This window comes from Moschus berezovskii, chromosome 1 (genome assembly GCF_049115385.1).
Source record: "Moschus berezovskii isolate FMDL1 chromosome 1, NW_MosBer_1.0, whole genome shotgun sequence".
NCBI classification, from domain to species: Eukaryota; Metazoa; Chordata; class Mammalia; order Artiodactyla; family Moschidae; genus Moschus; species Moschus berezovskii.
In genome coordinates, this window is record NC_142460.1 from 90,801,030 (window position 1) to 90,820,336 (window position 19,307).

Here is a 19,307-nt window from a genome sequence, read left to right on the forward strand (position 1 = left end):
CCAAACCAGGAGCACGGCTCAAGGACCCACAGTCTGAACGTGAGGATCTGCAGCCTCTCAGGAGACAGAGTCGGCCCTAATCACGGGGTGAACCAGCTGAGGGTCCCCCTGCTCCCCCGTGCAGGAGGGACCTGTTCGTTCCACAGCCTCCAAGGGAGGAGCAGCCAGGCATCCCCTCCAAAGCTCTGCAGGCATCAAGGGCAGGGGGCTGCTGGGCTCAGAGGACTGTGTGTGCAGCCACATGCACGCGCCTGCTGGGCAGTGAGCAGTGTGGGGAGCGCCAGCCTCCGGGGGGCCTGACAGCTCACGGATCCCCTGTTCTCTGTGCTGACAGAGCGGGAAGCAATGCTACAAATGGCAGTTTTTAAAAAAGTCTTCCTTTCACTACTACTCTAGCATAGTTTCCTTCCTCATGCCATTCTTCTAAGACTGACATCAAAGGGACCAAGAATGCGTATTTACTGAGAATCCACAGACACGCTAGCAGGAGACCAGACAGACAGGGGGTGGCGTCAGGTGTGGGGGGAGGGTTTGCATTCTGCGCCCACTCCTGAGTCAGTTGTCCAGGTAGTTGGACCTCAGCGCCTTCTGTGAAACCCCCAGCGAGTGTGAGCCACAGTTTAGGTCAGGACCCAACTTCAGAGTGCCGCTTCACCCCTACCTCCTTCCTGTCCCCCTCTCTGCCCAGCCCTCACTGTAGTGCCTGGGACCCACGGGAGACAAGGGTGGCCATCTGGAGCCAACAAACCTCCCCCCCCACCACCCCCCACATGGACCACAGCCCAGGGACGCAGAGCCCAGGGACGGCAGACACTGCACTGGCAACAGCCCCCCACCCCCTACTTCACAGGCAGCGCTGAGGCATACGGCAGCCCTCCGGAAGAAGGGAGGAAAGCCAGGCCCAGCAGGAGGAGGCTGCACAGTGCAGTTTAACCACCTGGAAGCTGGCACGTGGTGTGTGGGCCACAGGAGAGAACAGCACCCCTGGCTCAAGGGTTACAGGGTGGTGGGGGCGAGCAGAGCACACAGCTCACCCCAGGGAGGGAGGCCTGCACATCCCTCCCCTCCACCAATCCTCGAACAGCCATGGCAGGCAGGAAACCACCCTCCACAGGGAAGTCTTCCCAAATGAAATGGATCCAATCCACAGAGCTAGCTCCCTCACTCTCGGCCTCGGGACCACATTGGTCAGGAGCCTATTTTAAATTAAAATGGTTCACTGTCAGGGTAATTTTCCCCCCAGCATTTTATGATGAAGATTCCAAACCTGCAGCCAAGATGAAAAGACTGTAGTGTGAACATCCACCTATCTACCAGCTCTTCCACCGTCAGCATGTCACCTGCTGCTCCACCACACATCCCTCCCTCCTTCCGTCCATCCACATATTTTTAAATTCATCTCAAAGCGAGTTGCAGGTATCAGTGCACTTCAGGGGCAGGTTTTTCATTAGCTCTGGCCTCTCCAATGGCTTGTACATCGCAGCATCCCATAAAGCAAAAGTATCAGAAGACGCATGGCTGGAGACATATTTACATGCAGCAAAGACACTACTCAGGCCAGAGGGACTGCTTTGTTTGACCTGGTGAGTGTTGTTTTCCCTCTTACTCTGTATTTGGCAGCAATGTAAAATGAACCAGATGTAACCTGACACACTATTCCAAATTGTCCATGGTTTGGAGAAGAGGCAGTATATTATTTTTTGTGGTGAAGTGTGGGTTTGTGTGTGTGGAAAGAAGAACTTGCTCCCCTTGTGACTGAGCACCTCATGTGAAAATCTGCTCAGTGAGAAGATAGCAAAGTTGCCAACGCCTCATACTTTCCCCCCATGACCGTTGATTGGCAAGTAAACCCAGCTGCCTCGGGCACATATGACACCATGAGGACCCAAGAGCTCCAAAACCCAGCCCAAGGTCAAAGCAGCTGAGTGTGTCCTGGATCTGGGGTATGAGCAGAGTTAGGAGTCACAGGGAGGAGAGACTAGGAGTCGGTGGTCACCACTGTGGCTCCATGATGAGGGGCAGGACTCATGGCCAGAGATGTAAGCCGTCCCTGGAAGCCGCCCCCCAGCACCTGAGCAGCAAGGGCATGGAGAGAAAGAAACCCTGCAAAGAGCCTGTGAGTGAGGACACACAGAGCTGTGCCATCAGTGGGGGGGGGGCGGGGGCGCAGGTGGAAGCCACAGAGGGCCACTGGACCCTGGAGAAGTCCTCATCCATGGGGCTCGTTGGCTTTAAACATCTGCCAGTTCCAAAGCAAAGTCCCAGCAAGTCAAACTAGGAGAGAAGCCACACTTGGTGACATGGCTGAACCCGCCTAAGGGCTGTCCTTGGGGACTCCCTAGCTGGCTGCAGTTTGCCCATCAGGTGGTCCACTGCCTCCCAAGACAGTGTAAAGCAGCTCCAGCAGAGAGGGGTGCATGCACCTTGCCCTCCTTCCCTCCCACGGCAGATCCTACCATCTAATCAGGGGAGTCTCTGCCAGGGAGCCCTGGATTAGCCTCAGAATCATCCTCAACACCGTCCTCCAAGGACGGTCTCCCAACTAGAGGAGCTGGCACACAAAGTACAGCCACTTGCTATCTCAGCTTAAAGTTTCGTCTCCTTCAGAAAGCATGACCCATACAGAGCGTCACAAACCATGTAAATCTGGTCACAATGTATCCTAACCCAAACATCTCAGATCCTGCAGTTGGGCCTCAACCTGCCTTTCCCTCACGTCCCACAAGTGCAGATTTCCACATCCTCTGGTCAGCCCTTGGCCTCTCCTAATGCCCTAGGAGGAACATGTATTATTAAAATGACAAGGGCCACTGGGTCCCATCCCCAGGCTCAATAACCCATCTATCACCAGGAGGGCTGCACGGGGAATGGGAACACGATGCTGGCTAACAGCACCCAAAGGGCCGAAGCATAGGGCTCCTCATCATAACAGAGCTCATTTATAACACTTCCCCAGCACCTTGGCAGAGCGTGCTGAATTTCATGATGCTTGTTTAATACTCTGCAGACGTAAAAAATATTTTCATTACATATAGATAGGGATACTGAAGGGCATGTGAAAGCACTCTGTAAGCTGTGAATTGCTACATGTGCAAGTTATTATTAGTACCTTTGTTGGAATGATTGATAGTTAAATGGACAGGAAGTTGTAAATGTGTCTATTTATACAGAATTTCAGCTCTACAGAATTCAACAGCTTTCTATCAGCAAAACGGTGCTTGTGTGGACCACGGGCCAAGACGCAGCCCCCTGCCTCCCTTGATAAAGTAGAATACGGGCTATTCAGAGGCAGGGGTGCCGTGGAAGCGGGCAGGAAGGAGCTGCTGGAGAGGAGGGAGGGGGGGCCTGTGAGGAAGCCCCAGCCAGAACCAGTGCTCTGCAGAGGCCAACAAGGGCAAATTCTACAGTGCAGCGGGGTGTGAGGGTGGAACCCAGTGACAAAGTGGGGAGGCGGTGCCGAGAACATGGCAGCTCCTGCAAGGAGAAAGGAAGAGATGGGGAGGAAGGAGGTTGGGGATTTTAAAGAGGGGATATTTGAGGATCCTTCTGATTAGAACAAACTCTATAAAGAGATCACAGCAGAAAGAGACTGAGGGGGTGGGGAAGGGGGGGCGGTGAAGGGAGACGGAACAGCTTGTGGTGAGGGCTGTGGCTGGAGGAGCTCAGGATAACCCTGATCAGCTGCATAAAGGGCTGGGGGCTGTGCATACTTGTTCAAGTGTGTGAACCGTGTTCAAGTGTATCCTGCACCACGGGCTATGTCACCTTGGGCAAATCCCTAAATCTGACTGATGATCACGTTCTCATCTGTCAACGAGGACAATGCCTTCCTCATGGGAGTGTCGTCAGAAATACTGATGTTACTGCAAATCAAGCCCCTACTGCAGCAGCTGACACAGGACTGCTCTTGGAGGGGAGCAAGCAAGGATCAGTGCTCTGGACAGTGGTCACAGCACTGTGCGGGGGTGACCAGAAGACAGGGAGGAGAAGAAGTATGGGATTGTGCCGTGGAAGGACACAACTTCAAAGAGGGGGGAGTTCAAGGGAGGGGAAAGCAAAGATCTGCCGGGCGAGGGGTGACTGACTCAGACAGGAGACCGCCAGGCCCCTTGTCCTCAGGAAAAGGAGGGGTGGACATTCCTGCATGTGGCAAAGGGTGCCACGGAACATGAGTGATGGGCAACAGAGCAGGGATACAAGGAAACATTCAGAAACTGAGGTGGTGGAGTGTGGGGGCTAACATGTGGCTTCTGAGATCAGAGAGCCTGGGTTGCCTCCTGATTCTGCTATTTGCCAGAAGTAACTGATGTTTAACCCCTCTGCATGTTGGCTTCTTCACTTTAAAATAGGGCCAATAGGCGCTTCCCTAACAGTCCAGTGGTTAAAACTCCATGCTTCCACTGCAGGGGGAATGGATTCCATCCTTGGTTGGAAAACTAAGATCCTGCATTTATACCATGCAGCATAGCCAAAAAATAAAAATTCAATAAACTGTAACTTCAAATAAAATCTAGAACACTCTTTAAAAAAATAAAATAGGGCCAATAAAGATGCCTCCCTTGTAGGCTTGCTGTTATGAGTTCAATCACTTAACTTGTATAAAGCACTTAGTGTTGACATATGGGCTTCCCTGGTGGCTCAGTGGTAAAGACTCTGCCTGCCAAGCAAGAGACAGGTTCGATCTCTGGGTTGGGAAGATCCCCTGGAGAAGGAAATGGCAACCCACTCCAGTATTCTTGCCTGGGAAATCCCATGGACAAAGGAGTCTGGTGGACTAAAGCCCATGGGGTCACAAAAGTGTCAGACACAACTTAACAACTAAATGACAAAAGTGCTCAAATAATGCTAGCTAGCTTCATCGTTGGTGTCACTGTCATAATAAAGGGAGGGTGAGGGAAGGGAAGCTTGGAGCAGGTGATCTCAGAGTTGGGAAAGGAAACACTTTCTGGGAGCTTGGATCAAAGACTTCCAGGGTTAGGGAATTCCTTGGAGGGTCACTGGTTAGGACTCAGCGCTTTCACTGCCGGGACCCAGGTTCAATCTCTGGTTGGGGAACTAAGATCTGGTTAGCTGCATGGTACAGCCAAGAAAAAAAAAATAGAAAACAGACTTCCAGAGTTAGAAGCTCCCAGAAAGTGACTTACTCCACATCCAGCCCAAAGAGAGAACACTCAGGGTTTGGTGGAACTGCTCGTTGGACCCCAGAGCTTTGCTGTGGAGGCTGACAGCCAATGGTGCCGAAGGCCCTGTTTTGTGTGCATGTGTTGGGTGTGTGTGTGGGGGGGGGGCTTCCAGCCTCAGCAGGAAGGGGGCAGCAGGACATCTGAGGCAGAGTGTACGTGGCCCTCAGCTTCCAGCTGGACTCCGGTCTGCAGAGACCCAAGAGAGCCCTGGGGTGACCTCAGGGAACTTGCGTGAGAGCCCTGGGTCTGGAAGAAGGAGCGAGCCAGCCTGGGACGGGGCAGAAACAGAAGCGGGTGTCTTCTCCCCATCCTGGCCCAGCCCAGGAGCAAGGGTCACCACAGACGTCAGACACTTGGGGTACAAATCATCTCTCTCCACAGCAGGTCCAAAAATAGTTTCCATCCAGCTTGGGAATGCACTGCGCTTCCTTCGCTGATCAACTTGCAACCCTTCCTCTCCGGGCTGAGGAGTGAAGGGCTGCGCTCAGCCTGGTGGACTGGAAGGCTGCGTCCCTCACTCCTGTCTCTTCCTCTCCCACTGGCAGCATCCCTCTCTCACGTAAGTATATACTCTAGCTTCTGCCTCCCTCACAGCCCCAACCCTCCCCCTCCCACAGCCCTCTGTCTGCCCGTCATCTCCCCCTCTCTCTCCCACTCTTCCCAGGACGGGCAGCATGTAAACAGGAAGTGGTTAAGAGAGAAAAGAAAAAGAAGGGATGTGGGCTGGAAAACCTCTGCTCATCTGGGTGACTTCCCTGCCACAGAAGTCAGGCCTCGTCTGCGGTGTGGACACCTCCGGGTGATACCCGGGGCACAGCCTCTAGAACTCTCTAACAGCCGTCTTAAAAAAAGGCAGGAAAACCAACTCAGAGCTTTGTGTGCCTCCAGTCCCCCGGTGTCTGTGTGACTCGGGGATCCCAAGCCACTGCTGAGCCAGAGACAGTGCACAGCCCTGCCCTCCTTAGCATCAGCCAGTGTTCAGAGTCGCTCTCTGAGCCTGTGGACGCAACAGCAGAAGGGCATGGACACAGACATCCTGGCACTCACACAGTCTCCATGGTGAACCACAGCCAGATCTGGGCTGCCCTCCATGTGGCCAAACACACACACAGGTTTCTAAAGGGTCCGTGTCTGTGTCCGGAGCCGGGAAGGGGGAAACCCTCCTGAGAGGCACTCTTCCTGGCGCCTGGCCCAGGAGCAGGTTAGGATTACATAACAGCTGAGTGTTCTCGTGTCGTGAGTCTGGTCCCCATGGGAAGGGCCCCTCCCACTGCCTCAGTGTTCCCTTCCATGTACTGGCTTTTGGTGCTGGAAAAAATAGAGAACAGGGAAATGCACAGGACATCTCCTCAGTTCCCGCATGAGCACTCTTGGCCTGGCTCCGGACACCTCAGCAGAAACTAAATAAACCTCCAGGGGCAGGAGAGAAGTTGCTATTGAGGGGTTGTGTCCTTCTCACCACGGGCTTCCTAAGCCTGTAAACACAGCCTGCTCTTGCCAAGGATGAGTTACTGACTGGAGAACTTGCCAACTAAGGGCTGCTCCTCCCAAAGAGAGCACAGCGCTCCTTGCTCCACACCAACCGGCTCTGCAGAGAGTCTCCTCAGACCCGCCTGGCCCTACCCTGCCACTCAACTTGGAACCCCTCAGCTGGGGGCGCCTCTTCTGGACGGAGCTACCGGGCAACCTCTCCCAGCCACCTGCTGGCTCTGGTCCAGCTTCCTCATCAATAAAAGAGGAGCAGTGGCTCGTCTGTCTCACAGGATTGGGGGGACTCTCTGTTAATGTGCTCTACAGGAGCTGTATCTGCCTTTAGGAAATTTCTAATTTTACTGAGACATCAAGTCGTTAAAATCTCTTAATGGAGAAACTTTCCGGGGTACTTACAACAGGACAGGCATTGTTCTAAGCACTTAATTTGAACGTTCTCATGAATAGTCCCAATCGCCCTAAGTGCTGGTACAATTATTACCCTAACTTTTGCAAGTATGGAAAACGAGGCCTAGAGAAGCCACGTAATTTATCCAAAGTCACAAAGCAGGTAGGACTCAGGGCTGGGATTGGAACCACATTTGTTTAACTCTGGAGCCCTAGCCACTACATGCACTGCCTCTCCAGCCCAGGCGTGACTTAGTCATAACTAAGTCCTAACAATTAAAACAACACACAGGATAAATGTTCAAGGTGACCCAGGGTATTTTATAGCTTAAAAATGTGCAACTGACCCATCCCCAAGGCTGGCCCTTTTAATCCCTGATCCTTAAATCACTCTTGGCCTCTCTTCTCCTATGTGAACAGAAAGGGCGGTAACTAGGTGGCTCTCCCATCCCTCCACCACTGACACTTGCTATTCCAGGTCAGAGCAGAGAGAGACTGGGACAGGCTCTAGGCTAAGCTACAGGTTTTGGAATAGTAGAGGACAGAAGGTATCTGGGGTGCAAACCATAGGATGCATTCCTTTGTGAGGATGAACAGAGAGAGTGGGCAGCCTGGAGGGGAAGCATTTGAAAGGAGAGGTGGATGAGAATGGCTACCCAGGGGCTAGACACGGGTCTGTTTGTCTGCATGTGTGTTTGCAGGCAAGTGTGTACAGAAACAGACAGAAGGGAAGGAAGGGGAAGGGAAAGAGAAAGGGAGGACGACTGTGGAGGAAGGAGGGCCTAAGGGCTAGACTGAGGAGCGTGAATTTAGCCCGCAGCCCCCAGATGGCTGGACAATAAACTCCCATCCCGAGAGGGAGGCCGAGTGCCTCAGCAGGGCACTGCAGCATTCTCCTGGCTGAGGACTCACACTGCGGTCTGCCCTTTCCCCAGGTCAGTGTCCACGTGCCCTCCTCCATCACTTCCCTAAATTGTCAACTATATCATGACACCCTTTTGCTTAAAACTCTTCAACAGCTCCTCACCACCGAAAGCACAGCTTCCACATTTAAACTTTTGTCCCCAACATATGAGGCCGTTCGAGGCCGACCTCTCGAGTCTGTTCAGCTGCCCCTGTGCCCCCAGGCACTCCAAGTTCTGGCCATTCCAAACCACTCCAAGCTTCTGAAACATGTTGAACTTTAGCATATCTTTGTTTTGAAACAATTCCTTTGGCTGCAGTATATATTTGTTTAAATATTTGCAGCATATATTTGTTTTTAAACAACCACTTTGGTTGTAGGATGGGAAGCAGATGAACTCGGACAGTGGTAGCACAGATGGGGAGAAGGATGAATTTCAAACAGAAGAGGCGAGCAGACAAGACTTGGCAGTAGAAGGGATGCAGGAGTTGAGGAGATGGTAGGAAAAGGATGATTTCCGGGTTTCTGGCTTATACAGGTGGATGAAAGCGGGGAGATAAGGAAAATCAGAAGAGAACCACGGCTGGGAGGAAGATCATGAAATCAGTCTGAAACGTCCTGAGACTGAGGTGCATTTAAGACATTCAAAGCTGAAGGGAGCTTGGAAGCAGGTCTGAGCAACCGAGCAACATAAGGGTGACTGAAGGTGTGGGCACGGCGAAATGCCCGAGAGACACTCTAGAAGAGCAGATGGCTAAGCCGTGCTGCAGACAATCCCAGCACTGAAAGGCAGTCAGCTGCTATTCAACATTCAGGTCAAGACAAGGGCTGACAAGCCTTAGACGTAGCAGGACACAGCCATTTGGGGCCCGGAAGACCTGTTCTGGTGGAATCGTGGGGCTGAATCCAAACTGGACTGAGGTGAGGGCTGCCTGGGCGGTAATTCATGAAGTCGGTGGGTGCAGACAAATGTTCTGAGGAATATGGCTGTGAGTACGGAGGAGAGGAGCTCACAGTGAGGGGGGTCGGGGGTTAAGGGTTTCTATTTTTTTTTTTTTTCCTTAAAGAGCCCTGCTGCTGCTGCTGCTGCTAAGTCACTTCAGTCGTGTCCGACTCTGTGTGACCCCATAGACGGAAGCCCACCAGGCTCCCCCTTCCCTGGGATTCTCCAGGCAAGAACACTGGAGTGGCTTGCCACTGCCTTCTCCGTAAAGAGCCCTGAGCATGTTCTTAAGTCAACTAGAATACTTAGTGACCAGGGAGAGTACAGTATACATCACTTATCACACAGATATATTTGTTCCCCCATGTGACGCATCTCATTAGCCTGAAAACCCATACAAAATCAAAGATGGTGTTTCATTTCTGCTTGCCCGATGCCTCGCATGGTGTCAGGTACACAGTAGATGCTCAGAACATGCTGTTGGTTCTTGGAGGCTGTGAATGCCATCAGAACAAGCCTGAAACCCTGGAGAAGATATCTGATACTGGAAATTAGAAAAGGAAAAGGAGTATTACTGATGTTTAAACATGATTCTTGAGATATTTCAAATTCTCAACAAATGCCCAAGAGAAACAGAGACTTCAGGATGACACGAGAAATAAAAAGTAGAAACTCTTTCCTGTGGCAACACGTGGCCACGGTCAAGCAGAAGTCACAGGTTTTGCACTCACTACTGAGCCTGCACGTTGTTCAGATTTCTCCAGCAAAAGGCTCTTCGGAGATGTGAACAATGATGCATCCTCAGTCCCGGGATCGGCTGCCCCTCCGTCCTTGTCTTGGTGTAATGAACCAGCCCCGACAAGCTCAGCTGATGCTGCTTCCCAGTAGGTGAGGCCCTGATAAGCCCCACACCCTTTGCCCTCATCTGCTGGACTGCGTGCTGCTTTCTGCATATGAGCAGCAAAATGCAACCACTACTAAGGAAAATGTGCTGCTGCTCTAAGCTAAGCTTTCCCAAACCTCATGATGACTTAAAGACGATAGCTCTGGCTAGAAAGGGCTTCCCTGACAGCTCAGCTGGTAAAGAATCTGCCTGTGATGCAGGAGACCCCGGTATGATTCCTGGGTCAGGAAGATACTCTGGAGAAGGGATGGGCTACCTATTCCAGTATTCTTGGGCTTCTCTTGTGGCTCAGCTGGTAAAGAACGTGCTCACAATGCAGGAGACCTGGGTCTGAACCCTGGGTTGGTAAGATCCCCTGGAGAAGGGAAAGGCTACCCACTGCAGTATTCTGGCCCGGAGAACTCCATGGACTGTATAGTCCACGGGGTCGCAGAGAGTCAGACATGACTGAGCGACTTTCACTTTCACTGGCTTGAAAGTCAAGACTCCACTGTCAAAGGCAGCAGAGCCCTCTCAAAGAACATCATTGCCTTTCTGGTCCTAGCATCAGACTTCTCCATGCCGATGCCCAGCTGCCAAGTCCCTCTTATTAATGCTGCATTTCACACAAGGGCACCAAGGAAAGGTCTTGGTGTCTGACCCAACTCTATCAATTACAGGGAGATTAAGGCCATGGTGAGACAATGGAAAATCCCGAGTTCCTTAATGAACTCACCTTTCCAGTTTCAAAAAAGTCTGTAATCAGCTGAATGCAATGAACCAGAGTCCTCACAGGCCCCCAAGAATGCCGACTCAGAAAGAAAAACAGAAGGCCTGCGGCCAAAAGAAACAGAGGTGCCCCAGATCAACTTCTTGAGTTTGGCTTATTCTGCCCGATCTGCCTGGCAGGCACTTGTGGGGAAATGCCAACCGCATCTGGGGAGTCGTGAATTCTCTCCCCTTTCCTCTGGTCACTGCGACAGGATGAGAGGGTGACTATTTTCAACCTGGAAAGCTGTGATGTTGTTGTGGCTGGTGAACAGGTGCCATATTCCATCCTCAGTTGGCCACTGTTCAGAGCCTGGAGCAGCACTCTTGATGGACAGAGCTGGTGTGGCATGTGACATGAGTGGGCCACGCTGAAGCCTGGCTGCCAGAAGCCCAGCCAAGCCATGAGATGGCAGGAAGCAGCTGCCCAGAGAAGAGAATCCCCTGAGGGTTAGGGTAGGTGGGCTTTTCTTAGGTCAAGGCTCTGGGCCAACCACCAGTGGGGAGCGTGGCCAACATGCCAATCTTCTCAGCCACAGTCTCTCCCACAGCACTGATCAGTAATAGCCACCTCCAACTCCCGGTAGAGGAAAACAACCAAATGAGATCATTCACATCCAGGGCATTTTATAAATTAGGATAGGCTAACAAAGGTTCATTTAAGGAAAAGCGGATCCAGTCTAATCAATAACAATAACCAGACACTCACTGACTACTAAGAGGAACACTCTGTGCCTTTCATCAAGTAGCAGTCATAAAAAGATGGGCACCTCGGCTGGTCTCTGGGTCCACGTGTGTCCTTCAGCCTGGGGTGCTCTCTCCTTATGTAACCCAGAGAAAACTCACTTAACAAAACAAGACTAAATGTTTCCTAAAATTTTGACCAGATAAAGTGCACTTATTAGGGAAGACTTGGAAATTTGTGGGCTACATGCTTGAGTAGGGGCAGGAAGGGCTGAACTGGTAATAGATTTGGGAAGGGTCTCAAACTAACCAAAATGAGCAAAATTCAGTAGAAACAAGGTTAACTATTTACTTGCAAGGTTCTCCAAGTCTAAATCTATAACCAAGAATCATAAAGTGATTTAGTCCAGGTTCTGGGCCTCAGTTTCCCACAATGCAAACGGTCAGTGCAGGGGTGTGTGTGTGTGTGTGTGTGTGTGTGTGTGTGTGTGTGTGTCTGATGGTAGCAGGAAACGCAGGAGATGCAAATAATCCTACTATTTCATGCTTGCTTATGGAGAGTACAAACTAGCCTCAGTGTGTTCCTAAGGAAAAACACCTCAAGACACTAAAAAGTGTGTTAAAGTAGATTCTCCTTGCATTGTTATAATGTTTGCCTAAAGGCCAATACTGCAATGTCAAAGGACATAGAATAGCAACCCGAGAAGTATATTCCTTTAGCTTAAGGATGATGGGTCACCTGATCAAGACTTTTGGGCTGGGGTTTGTGGATTGGGGTGATAGGAGGTCCCATCATCTGGATCAGAAGGCAATAGGCAAGGGCTCAGGAAGATGTCCAGAAGACAACAAGTCCGAGGGGCCTTCCAGGGATAGAACTTCCTCCTGCCCTGTGTCCTCTGAGTCTTGTTTGTTGAAAAGCTTTAGCCTCCTCCGAGGCCTTCCCCGAGTTCCAAAGAGGAAATTTAATCAGAGAAGTGAGAAAATGCAGAAACAAAGAAATGCTGTCAAGAAAAACAAAATAATAGCTTAACCATAAAACCAAGTCAAGGACCCTGAGCTCCTCCTCAAAGGCTACTGACATCCTCAGTCATATCTCTGAGTTGTTTTACAGAAACTAAAGCCCCCACCAAGTAGAGAAAGTTGACAGCATGACGATGGTAGGCCCCAGACCAGCTGAAATTAAAAAAAAAATCATGCTACATTCATAAGAATGTTCACTTGCTGATCAGGCTCCCTGCAACTATCACCCCTAATGTGGCCTTTAAAAACTCTTCTCTGATGGTCCTTGGGGAGTTAGGGTCTTTCCAGTATGAGCTGCCCAGTTTCCTTGCTTGGCACCTGCAATAAACACTGTGCTTTCCTTCACCACAACACAGTGTCAGTCAAATGGCTTTCATGCAAGTCAGTCTAACAGACCCCAGTACCTTTCATTAACAAGACACAAAATTTCAGGAGGTTGAACTCACTTTGAGCAACTTCCAGACAGCAGGGAAAGTTTGGATCTGGGTGGAGTTCTTAGGTCACTGTTTGACAGTCAAGAACGCTTACCCCAAAGGAAAACAGGGCTCCATCCAATCCTGCCACACCCCACCCAAAGCACTGAGCAAAAAGACCTACTATCAGTTATGTAACAGTTTCCAAAATCAAGACCAAACTCAAAAGTGACAGCTCAACACTGAAGAAAGGGAACCAAAGTAGCTCTAAGAATAACTATTTTACTCACCAGAGGTCTCTCATTGTTTTCAACTTAACTAAGAATGGAAAATTTCCTAATGTATTATTCTATAATATCAAAAAGTTCAGTTCAGTCCAGTTCAGTTCAGTCCAGTTCAGTTGCTCAGTCGTGTCCGACTCTCTGCGACCCCATGAATCACAGCACGCCAGGCCTCCCTGTCCATCACCAAATCCCAGAGTTCACTCAAACTCATGTCCACAGAGTCGGTGATGCCATCCAGCCATCAAAAAGTTAATGCCACCCAATTCTATACATGACTAAGATTTTATCTTTGGCATTTTCATGGTTTTCTTAGGCTTTTCCTTTGTTTTTTAAGTTTCATTATTTCCTTCACAAGCCAAATTCCATGACCTTGGATTAAGCCTGAAGTTCAAAAGCATGTGCAGAGTCCGCATCACAGGCTCCCCTGTCTGCACACTTCCCTTTCTAAGTAGAGAGACGGGCAGTGAGGTGAGGTCCAATGTTCAGATTACTCCAGTTTTCACAGTCACTGGTAAATTGCTGCTTCAAGTATTTCTGGGATCTGAGCAGTGAGAAGGGCAGTAAGAAAACTCAATTCCCAGAGTTGGAACAAGAGCCCAGAGCATGGAACAAAGCAGGTTCCCCAAATGGCTTGCCAACATGCTTAATTTTCAACATCTCGCACAAGTCTCGATGGTGAAGGTAGGAGCTTAAGTGGCTCATATCCTCCTCATTCCTCTAATCCAGAAAATTTCTGATGAGTGGAAAATTCTAGTGACAACAAACATTTGAAAAATAATTCAATACTGTGAGCAATTCCAACTCTGTACCCCTGGCACCCAGTATAAAACCTGGCCCGTGAGGAATGCTCAGTGAACTTTGCAATGAGATTAATGCAGCACCTACCTAAAATGAAACGACCCCCGTGAGAGATCAATGCCTCAGTGCCTGCAGCTGCTCTAAGATCTGATACTTATTACACGACAGCTTTTGAAAGAGTTCTGCAGCCTCAGGTTCCAAGATGCTGGATGACTCCAGAGCTGAGCAGTCCAGCTCATCTGCTTCACCTGGCCAGTCTGAAAGGTACATCGTTTGCTTATATGACTGACTAAGCCCTACATTTTGGTACCTCGCTGTTTTTTTCAAATGAACTTGAGCAATATATGGACGGAATTTTTACACTCATAGTGCCTCCTTGTATTTGCAAAAAGCATCTAGGTAATCATCGAACTGAACTGAATAGAGACCAATACACATGAAAAGACGTGAAGAATTTTCTCGGCTCTCCCACCTGAGGCACGCAGTGGTAGTAATCCCACCAAGAGCCCCTTTCTTCTTGAGAAATTAAATATGTCAAATTTGGGTTCACTCAAAAGGTACTTTTTGAGGCTTCTGTCATGGAGCCACATTCCAGAAGATCCTATAAGTCATTTATGGAATGTGAAATTGCAATGCAGTGACAGAAGGTAGAGCTGGGACCACAGCTCCAGAGATCCCACTAGGATACTTACTCTGAGTGTGAAAATTATATTTCTAAAGAAAATAGTATAAACAGAGGGAGAAGCACTTTTATAAACATATCCGGATAACTGTTGCCATGGGAGGTGTTTCATTTGGCAAGAATCAATAAGTCAAGAAGTAGGCCATAATGTCAGAGGTGCTTTTAACAGGAGAGGCTTAACACAACCTTGTGAAACCTTCTGGAAACCATCAGCCCAGACGAGGAATCTCTGTTTGGACGGTGGCTCTGGCCACTCAGAATGATGCCACTCTCCATTTTCTTACGTCTGGGAGAAAAATGCAATTGCCCCTTGACCTCTACTTGCCTTAATTGGCCAAATAACCTATTAGATGAAGTAAAATATGAAATAAAATACTTAGATATACTTCTAGGATCTCACAATCACAAGACCAAAAGCATTCTGTTCAAAATTTTATATCCTATTTGATATAAATTTTCTCAATATATGAAACCCAAGAAGTTAGCTTTCAGTAAATTATTCCACATATCCCAGTGCAGGCTTCCCTGGTGGATCAGACAGTAAAGAATCCATCTACAACGCAGGAGACCTAGGTTTGATACCTGGGTTGGGAAGATCCCCTGGAGGAGGGCATGGCAACCCACTCTAGTATTCTTGCCTGCAGAATCCCATGGACTGGCGGGCTACAGTCCATGGGGTCTCAAAGAGTTGGACACTACTGTGCAGGCATTTTAAGAACAGAGATTGCTGAAAGCACTAGGGTTGGGATGATTTCAACAGCTTACCATAGCACAGTAACTCAAATCCCAGGAAATGCACTGTTTGGGTACAGAAACCAGCAAAGAATAACAAAGTTTGCACAACAACCTTTAATTACATTGAAAACAACTAAACAGACCATGTTCACATGTTCTATTAACAGAGGGATTCTGAAGGGTCAACACTTATGGAAATTCAAAGGAACAGAAACGCTCACAATGGCCCTGTGGCTCTCTTTGTACTCACAGGAATGGTCTGTGGACAGAACCACTCTGAGTTATTTTGCCTCTAGAAACCAGAGGGAGAAACAGCAACCTCGGATCCCACACATTCCCATGACAGCGAGTCACAAAAGTAATAACCAAGATATTCAATTGCTTCCAGACCTTAGTCGGGTTTCCTTCACTACTAACTTTTGTGACGTATAACATATCTCAAACCTGTAACCTCTTGCCTGACCCTCGATCCTGTGTCTTGGTTGGGGGTAAGGACCAGAAGCCTCTTACAAATGAAAAGACCAGGGAGAAGTGGAAGAACTTCTCCAGGACGTCCCTGTTGGCTCTGGCCTGGCTCTGCCTCAGATCCTGTCTGAAGGTGGCTCACAACCTCACAGCCCCCGCAGGCCTGGCTGCAGGGGGAAGGGCTGAGAGAATGCTGAAGTCAGCTGCTTGTGAGTCTCTGAGTCAGCATCTTCAAGACCAGAACAGCTATTGAGAAATAAGACTTCTCCCCCACAAAACCCCAAACATAACAGTGATCTGACAGCTTGAAACCAGAGGACTCAATTTCAGAGCGGGAGCCCAAGCTGACCTCAGGAACAAGGAACTGGGGGTGGACCCCTTACCCACCCGCAGTTGCCTCCTGAACAAGCTGGAGTGCTTGTGAGACAAGCAATGAGGAACTGGGTGCTACATGGACAGGCAGGCAGGGTTGCACACATGCGGATGGGTCCTGCCTGGAGCTGAGCATCCTTCCTGGATGACCTCACATCATCCACACCTCCTAACCTCACAAACTACTGTCTGCAGGAAGATTTGGACAGCTTCAATTAGCTGTTGCTTTCAAAGTGAAGGGGTGGTGGTTTAGTTGCTAAGTCAGGTCCAACTCTTGCAACCCCATAAACTATAGCCCACTGGGCTCCTCTGTCTGTGGGATTTCCCAGGAAAGAATACTGCACTGGTTTGCCATTTCCTTCTCCAGGGGATCTTCCCAACCCAGGGACTGAACCCACATCTCCTGCATTGCAGGGGGGATTCTTTACTGTCTGAGCCAGAAAGTGAAAGGGTGGAGGCAGCTAATTGGAGATGCAGTGGAAGACAGCCAAATGTTCTTCTAATCATTGATGTGTTCAAGTAATTCAACTTCAAGTGCTTCTTAGGATATAAGAAAAAAAAAAAGCAAGATACAAAATTGCATATATATACACACTTAGAAAAAAATTTAGACGGGAGACCTCTTAAAGTAAGAATGCTGGAATAATGAACAACTTCTTTCTTTCCCTTCAGAATATTCTAGACCGAAGAATAATCCTCCAGCTAGCTGGAGTCATTCTCTTGACTGAGAACACAGAGGGCAAAAGAAGTTCCTTGTCTGCTTCACCAGATGGTCCAAATTAATCCTGGTCACCAAGAAGGAGACAGACAGCTCAGACTGACCACACATTCATCAACTTCCCTGTATTTTTCAAATTTTCCTATGAGGGAACAGAAGACATCCAGCTCAACAACCCAGAGGAGTTAGTGACTCAACATACGACACAGGCAGGCGCCCCAGAGGCATCTCTAACCTCCCGTTTCCTCACTCAGGGAAGTGTGAGAGTCTCCCACCAGCACATTTTTGGCACTTGAAGGGAAAGGACAGCATTTCATGATAATACTTGCCAATTTGTTAAAAAAAAAAACAAAAAACTGCTGAAAGCCAATTACAGACACAGTCAGGTATCTTAGAGTGTTTATGGTGGCAGTCTGTCCATTCAGCCATGCGGGACTCATGGGGAAAGTGGCCCTGTACGCACACTGGGAACGGCTACAGCTCCCAGGAGTCTGTGGCACTGATTCTTAGAGGAGCTGGTGGTCAGCAAGGCAATGTGCTAGGTGCTTAGACACATTCTCTCACTGCTCACTAAAGTTCTGTGCCCAAAGGGACACAAGCAGCCCATGGCGGTGCTGGACTCGGGCCCAGGTCTGCCTGATCCTAAGCACTTTTCTGCTGATCCAGTGGAAGCATCCAACCCATTAGGAAGAGCGGATCCCTGTTGCCTGTTCAGCACATCAAATCCAGACCCTATCAGCTAGCTGACTCTTCTATGACACCATACGTCCTGCACTTTCTAGAACATTTCCAATTTTGAGCATGCCACACCCATGTATGTGTCTCACAGTGTGGTCTGCCCCTGGAGACCTCACTGGCTTATCCTCCCCTGTGCTACCATCTGCACTTGTTTCTCCTGTGGACAGAAGTGGGGGTTACTCCTCCCACAGGGACAGATGATTTCTATGATCTGATTTGCTTCACATGTTTGTGCTTCATCTTCCCTGCCACACTCCATGTTCCTTCTAAATCAACACTTCACCTCCAGAAGACCATTCACAAAGAAGGGATCCTGGAAGCAACAGAACACATAAAAGAATAAGAGGTAGTAGAAGAAACTATAATCTTGCCCAAAACTGTTCTGCAGGTGGCATGGTGTTGGACAGACTGACCTTTAAGAGACATGTTAGAAGACACAGTGTTTCACCAGAATGCCACTCCCAGAATGGTAACTGCCAAACCTCCATTTAACTGTAATCCATGTAAAGTCTTATGCTTAGATTCAACAACTTAAGTGCTCAGATGTGACACAACAGAAACTTGGCTTTGCTACAGTTCATTCAAAATATCAACTTTTGATAGTCAAGTTAAAATCAAGTTCAATAGTACAATGTGATTGTTTAATAGAAAAGAAAAGGTGAGTGTTGTTAGGAGGTGTTTATGAAAGTGGAAAGTTCAGGTCACAGGAAACAAATGTTAGTTGAACCTGGGGCTGAGCCCCTGTTACCCAAATGACAAATAACCTGCTTGATTCTGAGAAGCATGCTTAACAAAATGACAGAGCCTCAAAGCAGGAAGAGACCTGGTATCTAGTTTGGGTTAAGAAAAGAGAACTAAAAATTTTAATATTTTGAAAATTAAAAAAGAAAAGAGAACAGAGAAACACAAAGAAGTTCTCAGATGTTTTAGCAGGTTGCCATATGGAAAAGGGAAGCCTAAAATGTGACCCACCGGTGGAAGTGACTGAGAAACAATTTTCTGTTTGATATAAAAGAAAACTTTCAAATCATACCTGTGGGAGGCAGAAGGATGGCCCTCAAAGATATGCAGAGCCTAATCCCTGGAACTCATATCAGTGTTACTTTACAGGGTAGAAAGGACCCTGCAGATGTGATTAAGTCAAGGATCCTGAGATGGGGAGACTGGTCTGGACTATCCGGTGGGTCCAATGCAACTGCAAAGCTCCTTATAAGGGGGAGGCAAAGAGCATCAGAGCAAAACAGAGGTCAGAGAGGGATGTGAGGATGTTACCTTGCTGGCTCTGAAAACAGAGGAAGGTGCTACAGCCAAGGAATGCAGATGGGTTTCTGGAAGTTGGAGAGGGCCAGGGAACAGATTCTCCCTTAGAACTTCGAGAAGGAACGCAGCCCTGACAACACCTGGATTTTAGCCAGATAACACCCACTTCAGACTTTTGACATCCAGAACTGGAATGGAATAAACTTGGGTTGTTTTAAGCAACTAAGTCTATTGAAACTTGTTAGAGCAGCAACAGGAGATGATAAGTGAAATTTGCTCAGTCGTGTCCTACTCTGCGACCTCATGGACTGTATAGTTCATGGAATTCTCCAGGCCAGAACACTGGAATGGGTAGCTGTTCCCTTCTCCAGGGGATCTCCCCAACCCAGGGATTGAACCCAGGGCTCCCACTCCCACACTGCAGGCAGATTCTTTACCAGCTGAGCCACCAGGGAAGCCCATAGGCGATGAATGGATGTCTAACAAAGGAATGATCACTACCATCCCCAGGGAGCTCCTTGTCCCCAGGGCGATCAAGAAGAGGCTGATCATCTACAAGTCAGGAATGCTGTGTGGGTA

At 48.9% G+C, this 19,307-nt stretch overlaps 1 protein-coding gene and 1 long non-coding RNA gene across 2 annotated transcripts in view; one reads left to right on the forward strand and one right to left on the reverse strand.

Moving 5' to 3' along the window:
• The window catches only part of ITGB5 (integrin subunit beta 5), a 118,581-nt gene that overhangs the window by 9,735 nt on the left and 89,539 nt on the right, over positions 1-19,307 (reverse strand). The window lies entirely within an intron of this gene.
• On the forward strand, positions 5,592-16,937 carry LOC148778766 (uncharacterized). Its single transcript, XR_016037760.1, has 3 exons — positions 5,592-5,742; positions 5,848-8,886; positions 16,685-16,937. It is a non-coding gene; the product is annotated as an uncharacterized LOC148778766 (long non-coding RNA).